At 41.8% G+C, this 16381-nt stretch overlaps 1 protein-coding gene across 2 annotated transcripts in view; it reads right to left on the bottom strand.

Annotated features, from left to right (window-relative positions):
- Window positions 1-16381, bottom strand: part of SH3RF3 (SH3 domain containing ring finger 3) — a 661819-nt gene that overhangs the window by 12390 nt on the left and 633048 nt on the right. The gene's annotated exons all lie outside the window — the stretch shown is intronic.

Raw genomic sequence — 16381 nt, 5'->3', positions numbered from 1 at the left:
CATGTCACCAAACAGCACAGTGAGTATCTGTAGCCCTGTATACAGGCCCACTGTCTGATTACAAGATTGTAGTCACCTGTGATGCTAATTAGTGGACACAACTTGATTAAACATGTCCCTTTTGTCACATTATTTTCAGGGGTACCATCATTTCTGTCCAGGCCTATTTGATAAGTTTATTTTTTTTTAAATTCTTTGGAAGAAGGGTTGAAAAGCAATGCCTGACTTTCATTTGTTCATTTTCATAGATTTGTAATTTATTATTACTTTTGTCAGATTCAAGTTATTTCTGTGACCATTGTGGGTTTTTCTTTCATTAAACGAGGGGTACCAACAATTTTGACCACGTGTGTATATAGAGTCATTACAAACAGAGTGATCTATTTCAAGTGTTTATTTCTGTTAATGTTGATGATTATGGCTTACAGCCAATGAAAACACAAAAGTCATTATCTCAGTAAATTAGAATACTTTATAACAATAGCTTGAAAAATGTTTTTAAAATCTGAAATGTTGGCCTACTCAAATGTATGTTCAGTAAATGCACTCAATACTTGGTCAGGGCTCATTTTGCATCAATTACTGCATCAATGCGGCGTGGCATGGAGGCTATCAGCCTGTGGCACTGCTGAGGTGTTATGGAAGCCCAGGTTGCTTTGACAGAAACCTTCAGCTCGTCTGCATTGTTGGGTCTGGTGTCTTTCATCTTCCTCTTGACAATACTGTTATGATCGGCAACATGCATTAAGGAAAGATAGGGGAAAGATGTCCCTACAGTAAGACTAAGCTGAATCCCTATGATGTAGCGGGCCGCCTGTTCCTAGCGAACAGACCAGCCTTAGTCCTTGGCTAGTCTGAACAAAGACCTATAGCATTAATGGAGGGGTCCCTAAAAGAACTAAGGACTGGGACAAAAATGGGACACCTACTAAACAGAGAAGTTGTTGCAGAACACAAAAAGACAAACTGACAAAAGGTACTAGAGGTCCTTGAAGGACCAAGCAAACTGACAGAGAAAGGCACCGAAGCACCAGGCTAGAGAAACAGTCAAACACTGTAGTCCAGCATAGCCAGGAGGGCGGAGCTGGAATATAAAGGCAGATGGTCACGTGACCGCAAAACACAAGATGGAAAAAACAAACAGGAGGGTTCTAACAGTACCCCCTCTTTTATGAGGATCCTCCGGATCCTCCAGGCCCAGGCCTATCCGGAAGCCTCCTGTGGAAAGCTTTAACAAGCCTAGCAGCAGAGACATCATCCGTCCTTACCCAGGAGGTGTCTTCGAGACCGAAACCCTTCCAGGAGACAAGATACTGTAATCTCACTCTATGCCATCTAGAATTCAAGATACAAGAAATTTCATGTTCGCCGTCTTCCACCACAGGAGGAACTGTGACAGTGGCGTCCCTATCAGATACATCAGCCTTTTTCAACAAGGAAACATGAAACACAGGATTAATCTTCCAGGAAGTATGGACATCCAACCTAACAGCAGATGGGTTAACAACCTGAAGCACTTTAAATGGACCCACAAACTTAGGACCCAGTTTTTTAGAGGGAATCCTCAACCGCTGGTTCTTCCAGGACAACCAAACCATGTTACCCACAGTAAACAAAACCTCCTTATGTTTCCTGTCAAAATACTTCTTGGACTTCTTGTTAGCCTCTTGAAGGTTGCAACGTACATTAGTCTAAACTCTCTCCAAATCACCGGAAAAATTCTCCTCCTCCGGCACCGCCGACCCCAATTTGGAGAACGAACCAAAAGACGGATGTCTCCCAGTACAACAAAAAAAGGAGAACACCCAGCAGAGGAGAATGTATGATTGTTAAGAGCAAATTCTGTGAGAGGCAGAAACTCAGACCACACCTCTTGACTGTCCACCACAAAATAACGCAAAAACTGTTCTACATCCTGGTTCTTTCTTTCAGTCTGTCCATTAGACTCAGGATGATAACCAGATGAAAATGACAAATGGACTCCCAACCTGTGACAAAAAGCACGCCAAAAGCGAGCCACAAACTGAGGTCTTCTATCAGAAATAATATCCGTGGAAACGCCATGGAGCTTGACAATCTCCTTAACAAACGCCTTAGCGAGTGTCTTGGCGCAGAGCAACTTAATGAATGGAACCAAATGATACATCTTGCTAAAATGGTCCACGACCACCCAGATGACAGTAAAACCCTCGGACACAGGAAGATCAGTAATAAAATCCATTGTGAGATGCGTCCAAGGAGCACTAGGAACCTCCAGAGGGCAAAGCAACCCCGCAGCAGGAGTATGTGAAGCCTTTGACCTAGTACACACAGTACACTGACGCACCCACTTGATGACTTCCTTCTGCCATCCAGGCCACCAAAAACTGCGACTGATAAGTCTCTTAGTCTCCGAAATTCCTGGATGACCTGCCAACCGAGACTCATGACACTCCACAAACAAATCTCTCCTAAAGGCTCTAGGCACGAACAACCTACCATGGGGAGTGTTAGATGGAGCATCATTTTGAGCTTTCAGAATCCCATTCTCCAAAACGGAGTCCAATGCCGCCACCACAACTCCTTTCTGTAAAATGCTCTCCTCCTCCTCGGCACCGACCGTAGGAGAGAAGCTGCGAGATAAAACATCGGCTTTAACATTCTTAGTACCAGGGATATAGGTAACAGAAAAAAAACTGCCCACCTAGCTTGACAGGCATTCAAGTGCTTGGCAGCATCCAGATAGATCAAATTCTTATGATCTGTGAAAACCTGAATAGGAAATCTAGCGCCTTCCAAAAAATTACGGCAATTTTCAAACGCGAGTTTAATAGCCAGCAACTCCCGAATTCCAACATCATAATTCAGTTCAGTTTCCGAAAATTTTTTCGAAAAGAAGGCATAAGGATGTACTCCACCCTTGTTCTCCTGAGACAAAACTGCTCCGACCCCCACCGATGAAGCATCAACCTCGACCAAAAAAGGCTTGGTCTCATCAGGCTGCATAACGATAGGGGCAGAACTGAACCTCTCTTTGAGATACTCAAACGCTTCAATGGCCTCAGTAGTCTACTGGGCCATATTCGCACCTTTCCTGGTGAGATCGGTTAGAGGTTTAACAATTACAGAAAAAATCTTAATGAATTTCCTGTAATAATTGGCAAAACCCAAAAATCTATGTACAGATTTCAAACCAATAGGCCTAGGCCATTCCTGCACAGCCTGAACCTTCACAGGGTCCATCTCAAAGCCTTCGCTGGAGACAATGCAGCCCAAAAAACTAATTTTCTGCACAGCAAACTCAAATTTCTCCAGCTTAGCAAAAAGTGAATTATCACTCAATAACTGCAAAACTTCACGTACACTCTGCCAATGGGACTCTAGATCTGGTGAGTAAATCAAAATGTCATCCAAATACACAACCACATTCTTACCAATCAAAGGTCTCAGGATGTCATTAATAAGGTTCTGAAAAAATGCAGGTGCATTGGTAAGACCAAAAGGCATCACCAGATTCTCAAAATGACCTACCGGAGTGTTAACAGCAGTTTTCCATTCATCACCCTCCTTCACTCGTAACAAATTGTATGCCCCCCAGAGATCAATTTTAGAGAACCACTTGGCCCCCACTAACTGGTTAAACAAGTCAGGAATTAACGGCAATGGGTAGGAATTGCATACAGTAATCTTATTAATTTCACGAAAATCGAGACATGGACGTAAACCCCCGTACTTTTCTTTAACAAAGAAAAATCCAACTGCCCCAGGCGAATTAGAAGGTCTAATGTGACCAGCAGCCAGGCTAGTCTGTATGTATTCCTCCAAGGCCTTTCTTTCAGGGATAGTCAGATTAAACAAGCGACTCTTGGGAAGAGTAGCTCCTGGAACAAACTCAATGGCGCAATCATAATCCCTATGAGGAGGTAAAACTTGCGACTCCTCCTCCGAAAAAACCCTCCAAAAATCTTGAATAGGTACAGGTAATTCCCTTTTTTCCACAGCCGCAATGCAACCATTACAACATTTATCATAGCACTTCGGACTCCAAGACTTAATCACATTAGTAGACTAGTCCAGTAAAGGATTGTGCAGTTTTAACCAAGGCAATCCTAGAACAACCGGAGAGGGTAAATTATCTAAAACAACCAAGTCCAAAGTTTCTTGGTGAACTCCATTGATAGTGAGGGGAAATGCAGCAACTTTGTGAGTAATACATTTCAAGGGAGTGTTATCAATTGCAATCACAGAAATAGGGGATGACAAAGGTTTGGATTTCAATTTAAGGTTTTCCAAAAACCCTTTATCAATCACATTAATGTTGAACCACAATCCACAAATACCTGAAATTCAATCAAATCTCTTTGCAAAGCAGTACTCCCAGAAAGAAATACTCCTGCAGAGCGTAAACAAGCTATACGGGCGTAACTGACCTTTTTTTTTTCTTTACTTAAACGACCTCTGCTACTGGAAGTGGAAAGGAAGAACAAAGGCAAAAAAAATTAAATAATAAAAATATCGGAGGAAGAGAAACCAATCACAAACTAAAATGTTTTTATACGAATGCACAAAGCATGGGCAACAAACAAGGAAAATTGGAACTACTAACGCAGGAAAAGGAATATGATGTCATTGGAATAACTGAAACTTGGTGGGACGAGACACATGATTGGAATACAAGGCTAAAAGGATACAACTTATTTGCAAGAAACAGACTTGATAAACGAGGAGGAGGAGTAGCATTGTATGTTAGAAAAGCGTATATCTGCACAGAGATTGAAGCAGAGACTGGGAGTTCTGTGGAAACTGGTTGGGTAAGAATACAAGGAGAGAACAACGGAAAGGACACCATTGTAGGCATTTACTACAGGCCACCTGGGCAAGCTGAAGATATGGATGAACTCTTTATGTATCAAATGACCAAGTTCTCCAAAAAAAATATGACATAGTGGTCATGGGAGATTTCAACTATCCAGACATTTGTTGGGAATCTCTCTCAAGTAAAACTAACAGGTCAAGCAAATTCTTATCCTCTCTTGCTGACAACTTTATCTTCCAAAAGGTAGGGGAGAAAACAAGGGGATCTGCTACTTTGGATCTAATCCTTATAAACAGGGATGAAATGGTTGAGGAGGTAAAAGTGGCTGGGACCCTAGGAGGCAGCGATCATGCTATTATAGAATTTTGGATAACTAGAGGAGGAAGACATGTGAAGACTCAAACTTCAAGGTTAGATTTCAGAAAGGCTGATTTTAAGCGACTCAGAAAGAGAATAGGAGGGATCCAATGGCTGGATATCCTTAAGGACAAAAATGTCCAGGAAGGATGGGAAATTTTTAAAAATGAGATTCTCAAAGCGCAATCGTTAACAATCCCGAAAAGTAGGAAGAATGGGAAGCATTTAAGGAAACCAGGATCGATGAACACAGAACTTAAATACATGCTAAAAAGAAATTAAGAAATGTTTATCAAATGGAAAGAGGGAGGCATATCTAAAGAAGATTATAATGCAGTCTGCAGATCCTGCAGGGCACGTATCAGGTTAGCTAAAGCTGACAATGAATTAAGGCTTGCAAGAGATGTCAAAAGCAATAAAAAAGGATTTTGGGGGTATGTCAAAAGTAAAAGAAAAGTCAAAGATGCTATAGGATTTTTACAGGATGAAAATGGTGAACTGGTAAGAAAGGATGTTGAGAAGGCCGAACTTTTTAATTCCTATTTTGCATCTGTTTTCTCTCAGAATGAAAATGTAACATCAACTGATCTTCACTGTCCTATTAAAGGAATAGAAGAATCCAAGTTATCTGTAAACAGAGAGATTGTGAGGGAATATTTAGCCAACATAAATGAGTTCAAGTCTCCAGGTCCAGATGAATTACACCCCAGAGTACTGAAGGAGATCGTAGAAGAAATTTTAGAACCACTCTCCATAATCTTTGAAAATTCTTGGAGAACAGGAGAAGTCCCAGAAGACTGGAGAAGAGCAAATGTTGTTCCTATCTTCAAAAAGGGGAAGAAGATGGACCCAGGGAACTATAGGCTGGTGAGTCTGACTTCTATACCAGGAAAGATCTTTGAATAAATTATCAAACAACATGTATGTAAGCACCTGGATAAGAATGAAGTGATTAACCAGAGTCAGCATGGGTTTGTAACTAACAAGTCATGTCAGACTAACTTAATTTACTTCTATGACAGAATCACTGACTGGGTGGATCAGGGAAATGCTGTAGATATAGTATATCTTGACTTTAGCAAAGTATTTGACAAAGTATCACACACCATCCTTATTGAAAAAATGACCAAGTATGGAATGGACAAGGCAACTGTTAGGTGGATTCATAACTGGCTTAGTGATCGGACTCAAAGAGTGGTCGTAAATGGCTTCACATCCAGTTGGATGAATGTCTCAAGTGGGGTACCACAGGGCTCTGTCCTGGGACCTGTATTGTTCAACATCTTTATCAATTATTTAGATGAAGGAATTGAGGGTAAACTGATTAAATTTGCTGATGACACAAAGCTAGGATGGATAGCTAACACTAGAGAAGAGAGAGATGATTCAAAAAGACCTAAATAAACTGGAGCAGTGGGCAGTAACTAACAGAATGTTTTTTAACAGGGAAAAATGCAAAGTACTACATCTGGGCAATAAAAATGAAAAAAGCATATACAAGATGGGAGGAATAGAGCTAAGCAACAGTACATGTGAAAAAGACTTAGGTATACTAATAGATCATAGACTGAACATGAGTCAACAGTGTGATGCAGCAGCAAAAAAGGCAAATACAATTCTGGGATGTATTAACAGAAGCATACAATCTAGATCACGTGAAGTCATTATCAGACTTTACTCCTCTTTGGTCAGACCTCATCTGGAATACTGCATCCAGTTTGGGGCACCACATTTTAAAAAAGACATCGACAAACTGGAGCAAGTTCAGAGAAGAGCGACCAGAATGGTGACCAGTCTGCAAACCATGTTCTATGAGGAATGGTTACAGGATTTGGGAATGTTTAGCTTGCAAAAAAGAAGACTGAGAGGAGACTTAATAGCTGTCTGCAAATATCTCAAGGGCTGTCACATTGAAGAAGGATCATCTTTATTCTCATTTGCACAAGGAAAGACTAGAAGCAATGGGATGAAACTGAATGGGAGGAGACACAGATTAGATATTAGAAAAAACTTTTTGACAGTTAGGGTGATCAATGAGTGGAACAGGCTGCCACGAGAGGTGGTGAGTTCCCCTTCAATGGACGTCTTCAACAGAGGCTGGACAGACATCTGATGATTTAGTGAATCCTGCTTTGAGCAGGGGGTTGCACCAGATGACCCAGGAGGTCCCCTCCAACTCTACCATTCTATGATTCTATGATGCTCACAATACTTAATCAAATGGTCAGCTTTACCACAATAAAGACACAATCCCTCGGCAAACCTCCGGTCTCTTTCCTGAGAGCGGAGTGACATCGCCCCAACCTCCATTGGTTCTCCGCCGTCTGAGCAGATTTTCTGGGGACTAGGAACTGACATTACAGGAGTCTTTACATCATTCAGCCTGCATCTCAGCCTCCTGTCCACACGAACAACTAATTGCATGGCATCCTGCAGAGTCTCAGGTGCAGGGAATGCAATTAGCAGATTAACACTTTCACTCAGACCAGCAAGAAATAAACATTTCAGCACAGGATCATTCCATTTAACTTCTGAGGCCCATCTCCTGCAGTGTGTGCAATAATTTTCAACATTACCTGACCCCGGATTCAAACGCCTGAGTTCTGCCTCAGCAGATGAGATTCGATCAGGATCATCACATAATAGCCCCATAGTAGAAAAAATTCTTCAACAGACCTTAAACACGGATCATTAGGTTGGAGAGAAAAGGCCCACCCCTGTGGTTCATTGCGCAAAAGTGACATAATAAAACCAATGCGCTGTGATTCATTCTCAGAGGACCTTGGTCTCAAACGAAAATATAACAAACAAGCATTTTTAAAAGAAAAAGAATCTTGCTGTTTACCATAAAAAACATCAGGCAGTGCTACCTTGGGTTCAACAAAATGCGCTCCAGAACAGCTACTCACGTGTTGCTGAAGCTCGGCCACCTCCAGAGACAATCCCTGCAGGCGTTGAGCCAAATCCTGGACGGAAACCATACTGATCCCCGAATTTCTTTCCTTTTAGTTTTTTGGGCTGGACTTACTGTTATGATCGGCAACATGCACTAAGGAAAGATAGGGGAAAGCGGTCCCTACAGTAAGACTAAGCTGAATCCCTATGATGTAGCGGGCTGCCTGTTCCTAGCGAACAGACCCGCCTTAGTCCTCAGCTAGTCTGAACGAAGACCTATAGCATTAAGGGAGGGGTCCCTAAAAGAACTAAGGACTGGGACAAAAATGGGACACCTACTAAACAGAGAAGTTACTAGAGGTCCCAGAAGGACCAAGCGAACTGACAGAGAAAGGCACCGAAGCACCAGGCTAGAGAAACAGTCAAACACTGTAGTCCAGCACAGCCAGGAGGGCGGAGCTGGAATATAAAGGGAGATGGTCACGTGACCGCAAAACACAAGATGGAAAAAACAAACAGGAGGGTTCTAACAAATACCCCAAAGATTCTCTATGAGGTTAAGGTCAGTCAAGTTTGCTGGTCAATCAAGCACAGTGATACTGTTGTTTTTAAACCAAGTATTGGTACTTTTGGCAGTGTGGACAGGTGCCAAGTCCTGCTGCAGAACGAAATTTCCATCTCCAAAAACTTGTCGGCAGAGGGAATTTCCTGGTAGATGGCTGCGCTGACTGGTCTTGATAAAACACAGTGAACCTACACCAGCAGATGACATAGCTCCCCAAACCATCACTGATTGTGGAAACTTCACACTAGACCTCAAGCAGCTTGGATTGTGTGCCTCTCCATTCTTCCTCCAGACTCTGGGACCTTGATTTCCAAATGAAATGCAAAATTTACTTTAATCTGAAAACAACACCTTGGACCTCCTCGGCCCAGGCAAGACGCTTCTGGCGTTGTCTATTGGTCATGAGTGGCTTGACACAAGGAATGCGACACTTGTAGCCCATGTCCTGGATATGTCTCTGTGTGGTGGCTCTTGAAGCAATGACTTCAGCAGCAGTCCATTTCTTGTGAATCTCCCCCAAATATTTTAATGGCCTCTTCTTAACAATCCTTTCAAGGCTGCGGTTGTCTTGGTTGCTTGTGCACCTTTTTCTACCACACTTTTTCCTTCCATTCAACTTTCCATTAATATGCTTGCATACAGCACTCTGTGAACATCCAGCTTCTTTAGCAATGAGCTTTTGTGGCTTACCCTCCTTGTAGAGTGTGTCAATGGCTGCCTTCTGGACATATGTCAAGTCAGCAGTCTTCCCCATGATTGTGGAGCCTACTGAAACAGACTAAGGGACCTTTTTAAACAATTAGGAAGCCTTTGCAGGTGTTTTTTGTTAATTATTCTAATTTACTGATATAATGCCTCTTGTGTTTTCATTGGCTGTAACTTAAGCTGTAATCATCAACATTAACAGAAATAAACACTTGAAATAGATCACTCTGTTTGTAATGACTCTATATAATATATCAGTTTCACTTTTTGTATTGAAGAACTGAAATAAGTTAACTTTTTGATTATATTCTAATTTAGTGAGAAGCACCTGTATATACTGTAGCTATAGAGATATGTACAGGACAGACCAAAAGTTTGGACACACCTTCTCATTTAAAGATTGTTCTGTATTTTCATGACTATGAAAATTGTACATTCACACTGAAGGCATCAAAACTATGAATTAAAACATGTGAAATTATATACTTAACAAAAAAGTATGAAACAACTGAAAATATGTCTTATATTCTAGGTTCTTCAAAGTAGCCACCTTTTGCTTTGATGACTGCTTTGCACACTCTTTGCATTCTCTTGATGAGCTTCAAGAGGTAGTCACCGGAAATGGTCTTCCAACAATCTTGAAGGAGTTCCCAGAGATGCTTAGCACTTGTTGGCCCTTTTGCCTTCACTCTGCGGTCCAGCTCACCCCAAAGCATCTCAATTGGGTTCAGGTCTGGTGACTGTGGAGGCCAGGTCATCTGGTGTAGCACCCCATCACTCTCACTCTTGGTCAAATAGCCCTTACACAGCCTGGAGGTGTGTTTGGGGTCATTGTCCTGTTGAAAAATAAATGATGGTCCTACTAAACGCAAAGCGGATGGAATAGCATGCCGCTGCAAGATGCTGTGGTAGCCATGCTGGATCAGTATGCCTTCAATTTTTAATAAATCCCCAACAGTGTCACCAGCAAAGCACCCCCACACCATCACACCTCCTCTTCCATGCTTCACTATGGAAACCAGGCATGTAGGGTCCATCCGTACACCTTTTCTGCGTCACACAAAGAAACGGTGGTTGGAACCAAAGATCTCAAATTTTAACTCATCAGACCAAAGCACAGATTTCCACTGGTCTAATGTCCATTTCTTGTGTTCTTTAGCCCAAACAAGCCTATTCTGCTTGTTGCCTGTCCTTAGCAGTGGTTTCCTAGCAGCTATTTTACCATGAAGGCCTGATGCACAAAGTCTCCTCTTAACAGTTGTTGTAGAGATGTGTCAGCTGCTAGAACTCTGTGTGGCATTGACCTGGTCTCTAATCTGAGCTGCTGTTAACCTGCGATTTCTGAGGCTGGTGACTCGGATAAACTTATCCTCAGAAGCAGAGGTGACTCTTGGTCTTCCTTTCCTGGGGCGGTCCTCATGTGAGCCAGTTTCTTTGTAGCGCTTGATGGTTTTTGCAACTGCACTTGGGGACACTTTCAAAGTTTGCCCAATTTTTCGAACTGACTGACCTTCATTTCTTAAAGTAATGATGGCCACTCGTTTTTCTTTACTTAGCTGCTTTTTTCTTGCCATAATACAAATTCTAACAGTCTATTCAGTAGGAGTATCAGCTGCGTATCCACCAGACTTCTGCACAACACAACTGATGGTCTCAACCCCATTTATAAGGCAAGAAATCCCACTTATTAAACCTGACAGGGCACACCTGTGAAGTGAAAACCATTTCCGGTGACTACCTCTTGAAGCTCATCAAGAGAATGCCAAGAGTGTGCAAAGCAGTCATCAAAGCAAAAGGTGGCTACTTTGAAGAACCTAGAATATAAGACATATTTTCAGCTGTTTTACACTTTTTTGTTAAGTATATAATTCCACATGTGTTAATTCATAGTTTTGATGCCTTCAGTGTGAATGTACAATTTTCAAAGTCATGAAAATACAGAAAAATCTTTAAATGAGAAGGTGTGTCCAAACTTTTGGTCTGTACTGTATTTATGTATATATTTGTAGATATATCTATATATCTACATATATATACAGTAGATATCTCTCTCTATATATATATATATAGGTATATACAGTGCCTACAAGTAGTATTCAACCCCCTGCAGATTTAGCTGGTTGACACATGCAGAATTAACTTGGCATTGTGACATTTGTACTGTAGATCAGCCTGGAAGTGGGAAATGCACTGCAGCAAATTTTTTTTTTTTTTTTTAAAAACGTAAAAAGTTAATTCAGAGTGTCATTTATTATTCAACCCCTCAAACCACAAGAATTCTGTTTGGTCCCCCTAAAGTATTAAGAAGTAGTTCAGGCACCAAGAATAATGAGCTTCACATGTGTGGATTAAAGATCTCTTTTGCCAGCCTTTTCTGACTATTTAAGACCCTCCCCAAACTTGTGAACAGCACTCAGACATGGTCAACATGGGAAAGACAAAGGAGCATTCCAAGGCCATCAGAGACAAGATCGTGGAGGGTCACAAGGCTGGCAAGGGGTACAAAACCCTTTCCAAGAGTTGGGCCTACCTGTCTCCACTGTTGGGAGCATCATCCGTAAGTGGAAGGCTTATGGAACTACTGTTAGCCTTCCACGGCCAGGACAGCCTTTGAAAGTGTCCTCCCGTGCCGAGGCCAGGCTTGTCCGAAGAGTCAAGGCTAACCCAAGGACAACAAGGAAGGAGCTCCGGGAAGATCTCATGGCAGTGGGGACATTGGTTTCAGTCAATACCATAAGTAACGTACTCCACCGCAATGGTCTCCGTTCCAGACAAGCCTGTATGGTACCTTTACTTTCAAAGCGTCATGTCAAGGCTCGTCTACAGTTTGCTCATGATCACTTGGAGGACTCTGAGACAGACTGGTTCAAGGTTCTATGGTCTGATGAGACCAAGATCGAGATCTTTGGTGCCAACCACACACGTGACGTTTGGAGACTGGATGGCACTGCATACGACCCCAAGAATACCATCTCTACAGTCAAGCATGGTGGTGGCAGCATCATGCTGTGGGGCTGTTTCTCAGCCAAGGGGCCTGGCCATCTGGTCCGCATCCATGGGAAGATGGATAGCACGGCCTACCTGGAGATTTTGGCCAAGAACCTCCGCTCCTCCATCAAGGATCTTAAGATGGGTCGTAATTTCATCTTCCAACAAGACAACGACCCAAAGCACACAGCCAAGAAAACCAAGGCCTGGTTCAATAGGGAAAAAGTCAAGGTGTTGGAGTGGCCTAGTCAGTCTCCTGACCTTAACCCAATTGAAAACTTGTGGAAGGAGCTCAAGAATAAAGTCCACATGAGACACCCAAAGAACCTAGATAACTTGGAGAAGATCTGCATGGAGGAGTGGGCCAAGATAACTCCACAGACCTGTGCCGGCCTGATCAGGTCTTATAAAAGACGATTATTAGCTGTAATTGCAAACAAGGGTTATTCCACAAAATATTAAACATAGGGGTTGTATAATAATTGACCCACACTTTTATGTTTAAAATTTAATTAAATTCAACTGAGCAACATAACTTTTTGGTTTGTATGATTTATGCTTCTGTTCATAAAACCTACTCTCGTTTGCAGTTTGAAGGCTCTAACTTATTTGCATCTTATCAAACCAGCTAAATCTGCAGGGGGTTGAATACTACTTGTAGGCACTGTATATGTCTCTCTCTCTCTCCGGGTACCAAGCCTCCCAGGTAAGTACCGAGCCTTGCATATATATCAAACAAAATGGAGGCATCACATCACTTAAAAATACAGTGAAAAAAATACTTTTTAATGATGACGTTTCGGCTCTGGGTGTGAGCGTTTCTCAAGCGCAGATATATATAATTATATCTTTCTGTCTTTATAAAAATATTTGCATATATACAGTACTTTTGTATTGCAGTCACAGTGTACTTGCACCTGCATATCAATTCAATACTATAGTTATTGCTGGCCAATTTCTATATTTTTTTCTTTTCTTTTCGGAGGTGGCCACCTTCATGGTCCTTGCACCCTATACACCCAGCTTCCTAAAACTGTTTTCAATTAGAGCAAAGCTGGATCCTATTCTTCTCTAGTTCATTCAATGTTTAGGCGTAAAGAGGTGAGTTTTTAGTATATGGTCCTATCTAAAAGAGATTGCCTTGTTACTGGTAGATGGGCATACACACTTTTATCAAAATGTGTGTAGCAATGGTGGAATTACAGTATGTAATATTTGCATATTGACGTTGCATTATGTTTTTAGGTAGTCATGCAACTTTTATTTATGTAAAACTATGTGCCTGCAGATGCAAGTGTCCAGGATTATTGTGATGAAAATACAAGGATCTGTTATCAGCCCAAGCCCTAAACGACAAAAGCCATGCTTTTCTCACCTGCACTGAAAAGGGTGAGCAAGTAGGGAACAACTCTACATGTCCTGTTCTTTTAGACCGTATTTATACTGTATTATTGTGCTATGTTCTACTATATTAGTCATGAAGGCACAACAGAAAGATCCACATTTCTAAATCCTAAAATAGAATCAGCCTTGTTTTCCTGAAAAAAAGATTGCAGTAAACTATTTCAATGTCTTTTGTTTTAAGAAGACGGTGTTGGGGTTTCTAGTCCCTTAAAGTCTTAAAAGCAAAAAAAAGGTTATAGTCTAAGTTGATGAAATACACATACACTGATTAAAGGGAATCTGTCAGCAGGTTTGTGCTATGTAATCTGACAGCAGCATGAGGTAGGGACAGAGACTCTGATTCCAGCGATGTATCACTTAGTTTACTGGTTGCAGCAGTTGTAATAATGTAAGGTGCCTCAGCGAGGTAGTTGTGGGCAAGCTATAGCTCATACTCGCTCTGGCACCCTACAGACTAAGTGTGTCTTCCCTATCATGTGCTGCGATGTGTATGGTGTTTTCCACTTACTTCTGACCAGCCGGTCTCTGCAGTCTCCAGGGATATCTCTTCTGGAACCAGGGCAGCAATGAATTCAGAGGACACAAAGTTCATAACAATAACTGGGACTTTACTGGGTAACTGGGAGTATTTACAGGCAGGTATAAAGGATAAGGTCCAACGGGTTGTCATCTTTCCCACAGGTATTTGATACAACTTCAGCCCTGATTCCCACTTAAAGTGAAGCATCTTTGTTGCTCTATTCTCTAGCCCTAGAGAATCTTCTTCACCCGTGACAGTATATCCGGATCTGAGTTCTCTCCACGTGCTAGCCTTAAGTCCTAACTTCTTCTGCAGTCCTGCAGACAGAATGCGCCCTAGGTCCCTGACGACTCTCTCGAGGTTCACAGGCCGGGTAAAGGGACTCTTGTGAAGATATTCTTGCATCTGTTGATCCACTGTCTGGGATACTAAGGCTCACGTCTACCCTAGCAGCCAGTATATGGAGCCTGTCACTTTTCTGAAGCCCTGTACACTACTGAACTACTCACTTCCTGCCTGTGGAAACTACCCAGAGATCCCTAGAGTGCCCACCCACTATGAGCTGTCCTCACAAATAGTTAACTCTCAAACTGTCTCTATGCAGGCTGTGTTACCAGGAAAACTTCACCTTTCACCTACATTCTAGACTGTGGCATCTTGTGGCCATTTGTTAATACTACAGCCCACAAGGAAACATATCAGGAACAAAACATGGCTAGTGTGTAGGGCTCTTTTTGCAGGATGAGTTGTACTTTGGAATGACACCATTTATTTTACCACATAGGGTACTGGAAAATGGGAAAAAAAATTCCAAGTGTGGGGAAATAGCAAAAAGAAAAAGCAATTCTGACATTGTTTTTTCAGCGCACATTGTCATAGAATCATAGAATCATAGAATGGTAGAGTTGGAAGGGACCTCCTGGGTCATCTGGTCCAACCCCCTGCTCAAAGCAGGATTCACTAGATCATCTCAGACAGATGTCTGTCCAGCCTCTGTTTGAAGACGTCCATTGAAGGGGAACTCACCACCTCTCGTGGCAGCCTGTTCCACTCATTAATCACCCTAACTGTCAAAAAGTTTTTTCTAATATCTAATCTGTGTCTCCTCCCATTTAGTTTCATCCCATTGCTTCTAGTCTTTCCTTGTGCAAATGAGAATAAAGATGATCCTTCTACAATGTGACAGCCCTTGACATATTTGTAGACAGCTATTAAGTCTCCTCTCAGTCTTCTTTTTTGCAAGCTAAACATTCCCAAATCCTGCAACCGTTCCTCATAGGACATGGTTTGCAGACCAGTCACCATTCTGGTCGCTCTTCTCTGAACTTGCTCCAGTTTGTCTATGTCTGTTTTAAAATGTGGTGCCCAAAACTGTACACAGTATTCCAGATGAGGTCTGACCAAAGAGGAGTAAAGACCGATAATGACTTCACGTGATCTAGACTGTATGCTTCTGTTAATACATCCCAGAATTGTATTTGCCTTTTTTGCTGCTGCATCACACTGTTGACTCATGTTCAGTCTATGATCTATTAGTATACCTAAGTCTTTTTCACATGTACTGTTGCTTAGCTCTATTCCTCCCATTCTGTATATGTTTTTTTCATTTTTATTGCCCAGATGTAGTACTTTGCATTTTTCCCTGTTAAAAACCATTCTGTTGGTTGCTGCCCACTGCTCCAGTTTATTTAGGTCTTTTTGAATCCTCTCTCTCTCTCTTCTCTAGTATTAGCTATCCCTCCTAGCTTTGTGTCATCAGCAAATTTAATCAGTTTACCCTCAATTCCTTCATCTAAATCATTGATAAAGATGTTGAACAATACAGGTCCCAGGACGGAGCCCTGTGGTACCCCACTTGAGACATTCATCCAGCTGGATGTGAAGCCATTTACAACCACCCTTTGAGTCCGATCACTAAGCCAGTTATGAATCCACCTAACAGTTGCCTGGTCCATTGCATACTTGGTCATTTTTTCAATAAGGATTGTGTGAGATACTTTGTCAAATGCTTTGCTGAAGTCAAGATATACTATATCTACAGCATTTCCCTGATCCACCCAGTCAGTGATTCTGTCATAGAAGGAAATTAAGTTAGTCTGACATGACTTGTTAGTTACAAACCCATGCTGACTCTGGTTAATCACTTCATTCT

Source organism: Phyllobates terribilis, unplaced genomic scaffold (assembly GCF_046119375.1).
Source record: "Phyllobates terribilis strain yellow unplaced genomic scaffold, ASM4611937v1 Scaffold_2__4_contigs__length_985480577, whole genome shotgun sequence".
NCBI classification, from domain to species: domain Eukaryota; kingdom Metazoa; phylum Chordata; class Amphibia; order Anura; family Dendrobatidae; genus Phyllobates; species Phyllobates terribilis.
This window is presented reverse-complemented; position numbering and strand designations above follow the sequence as displayed.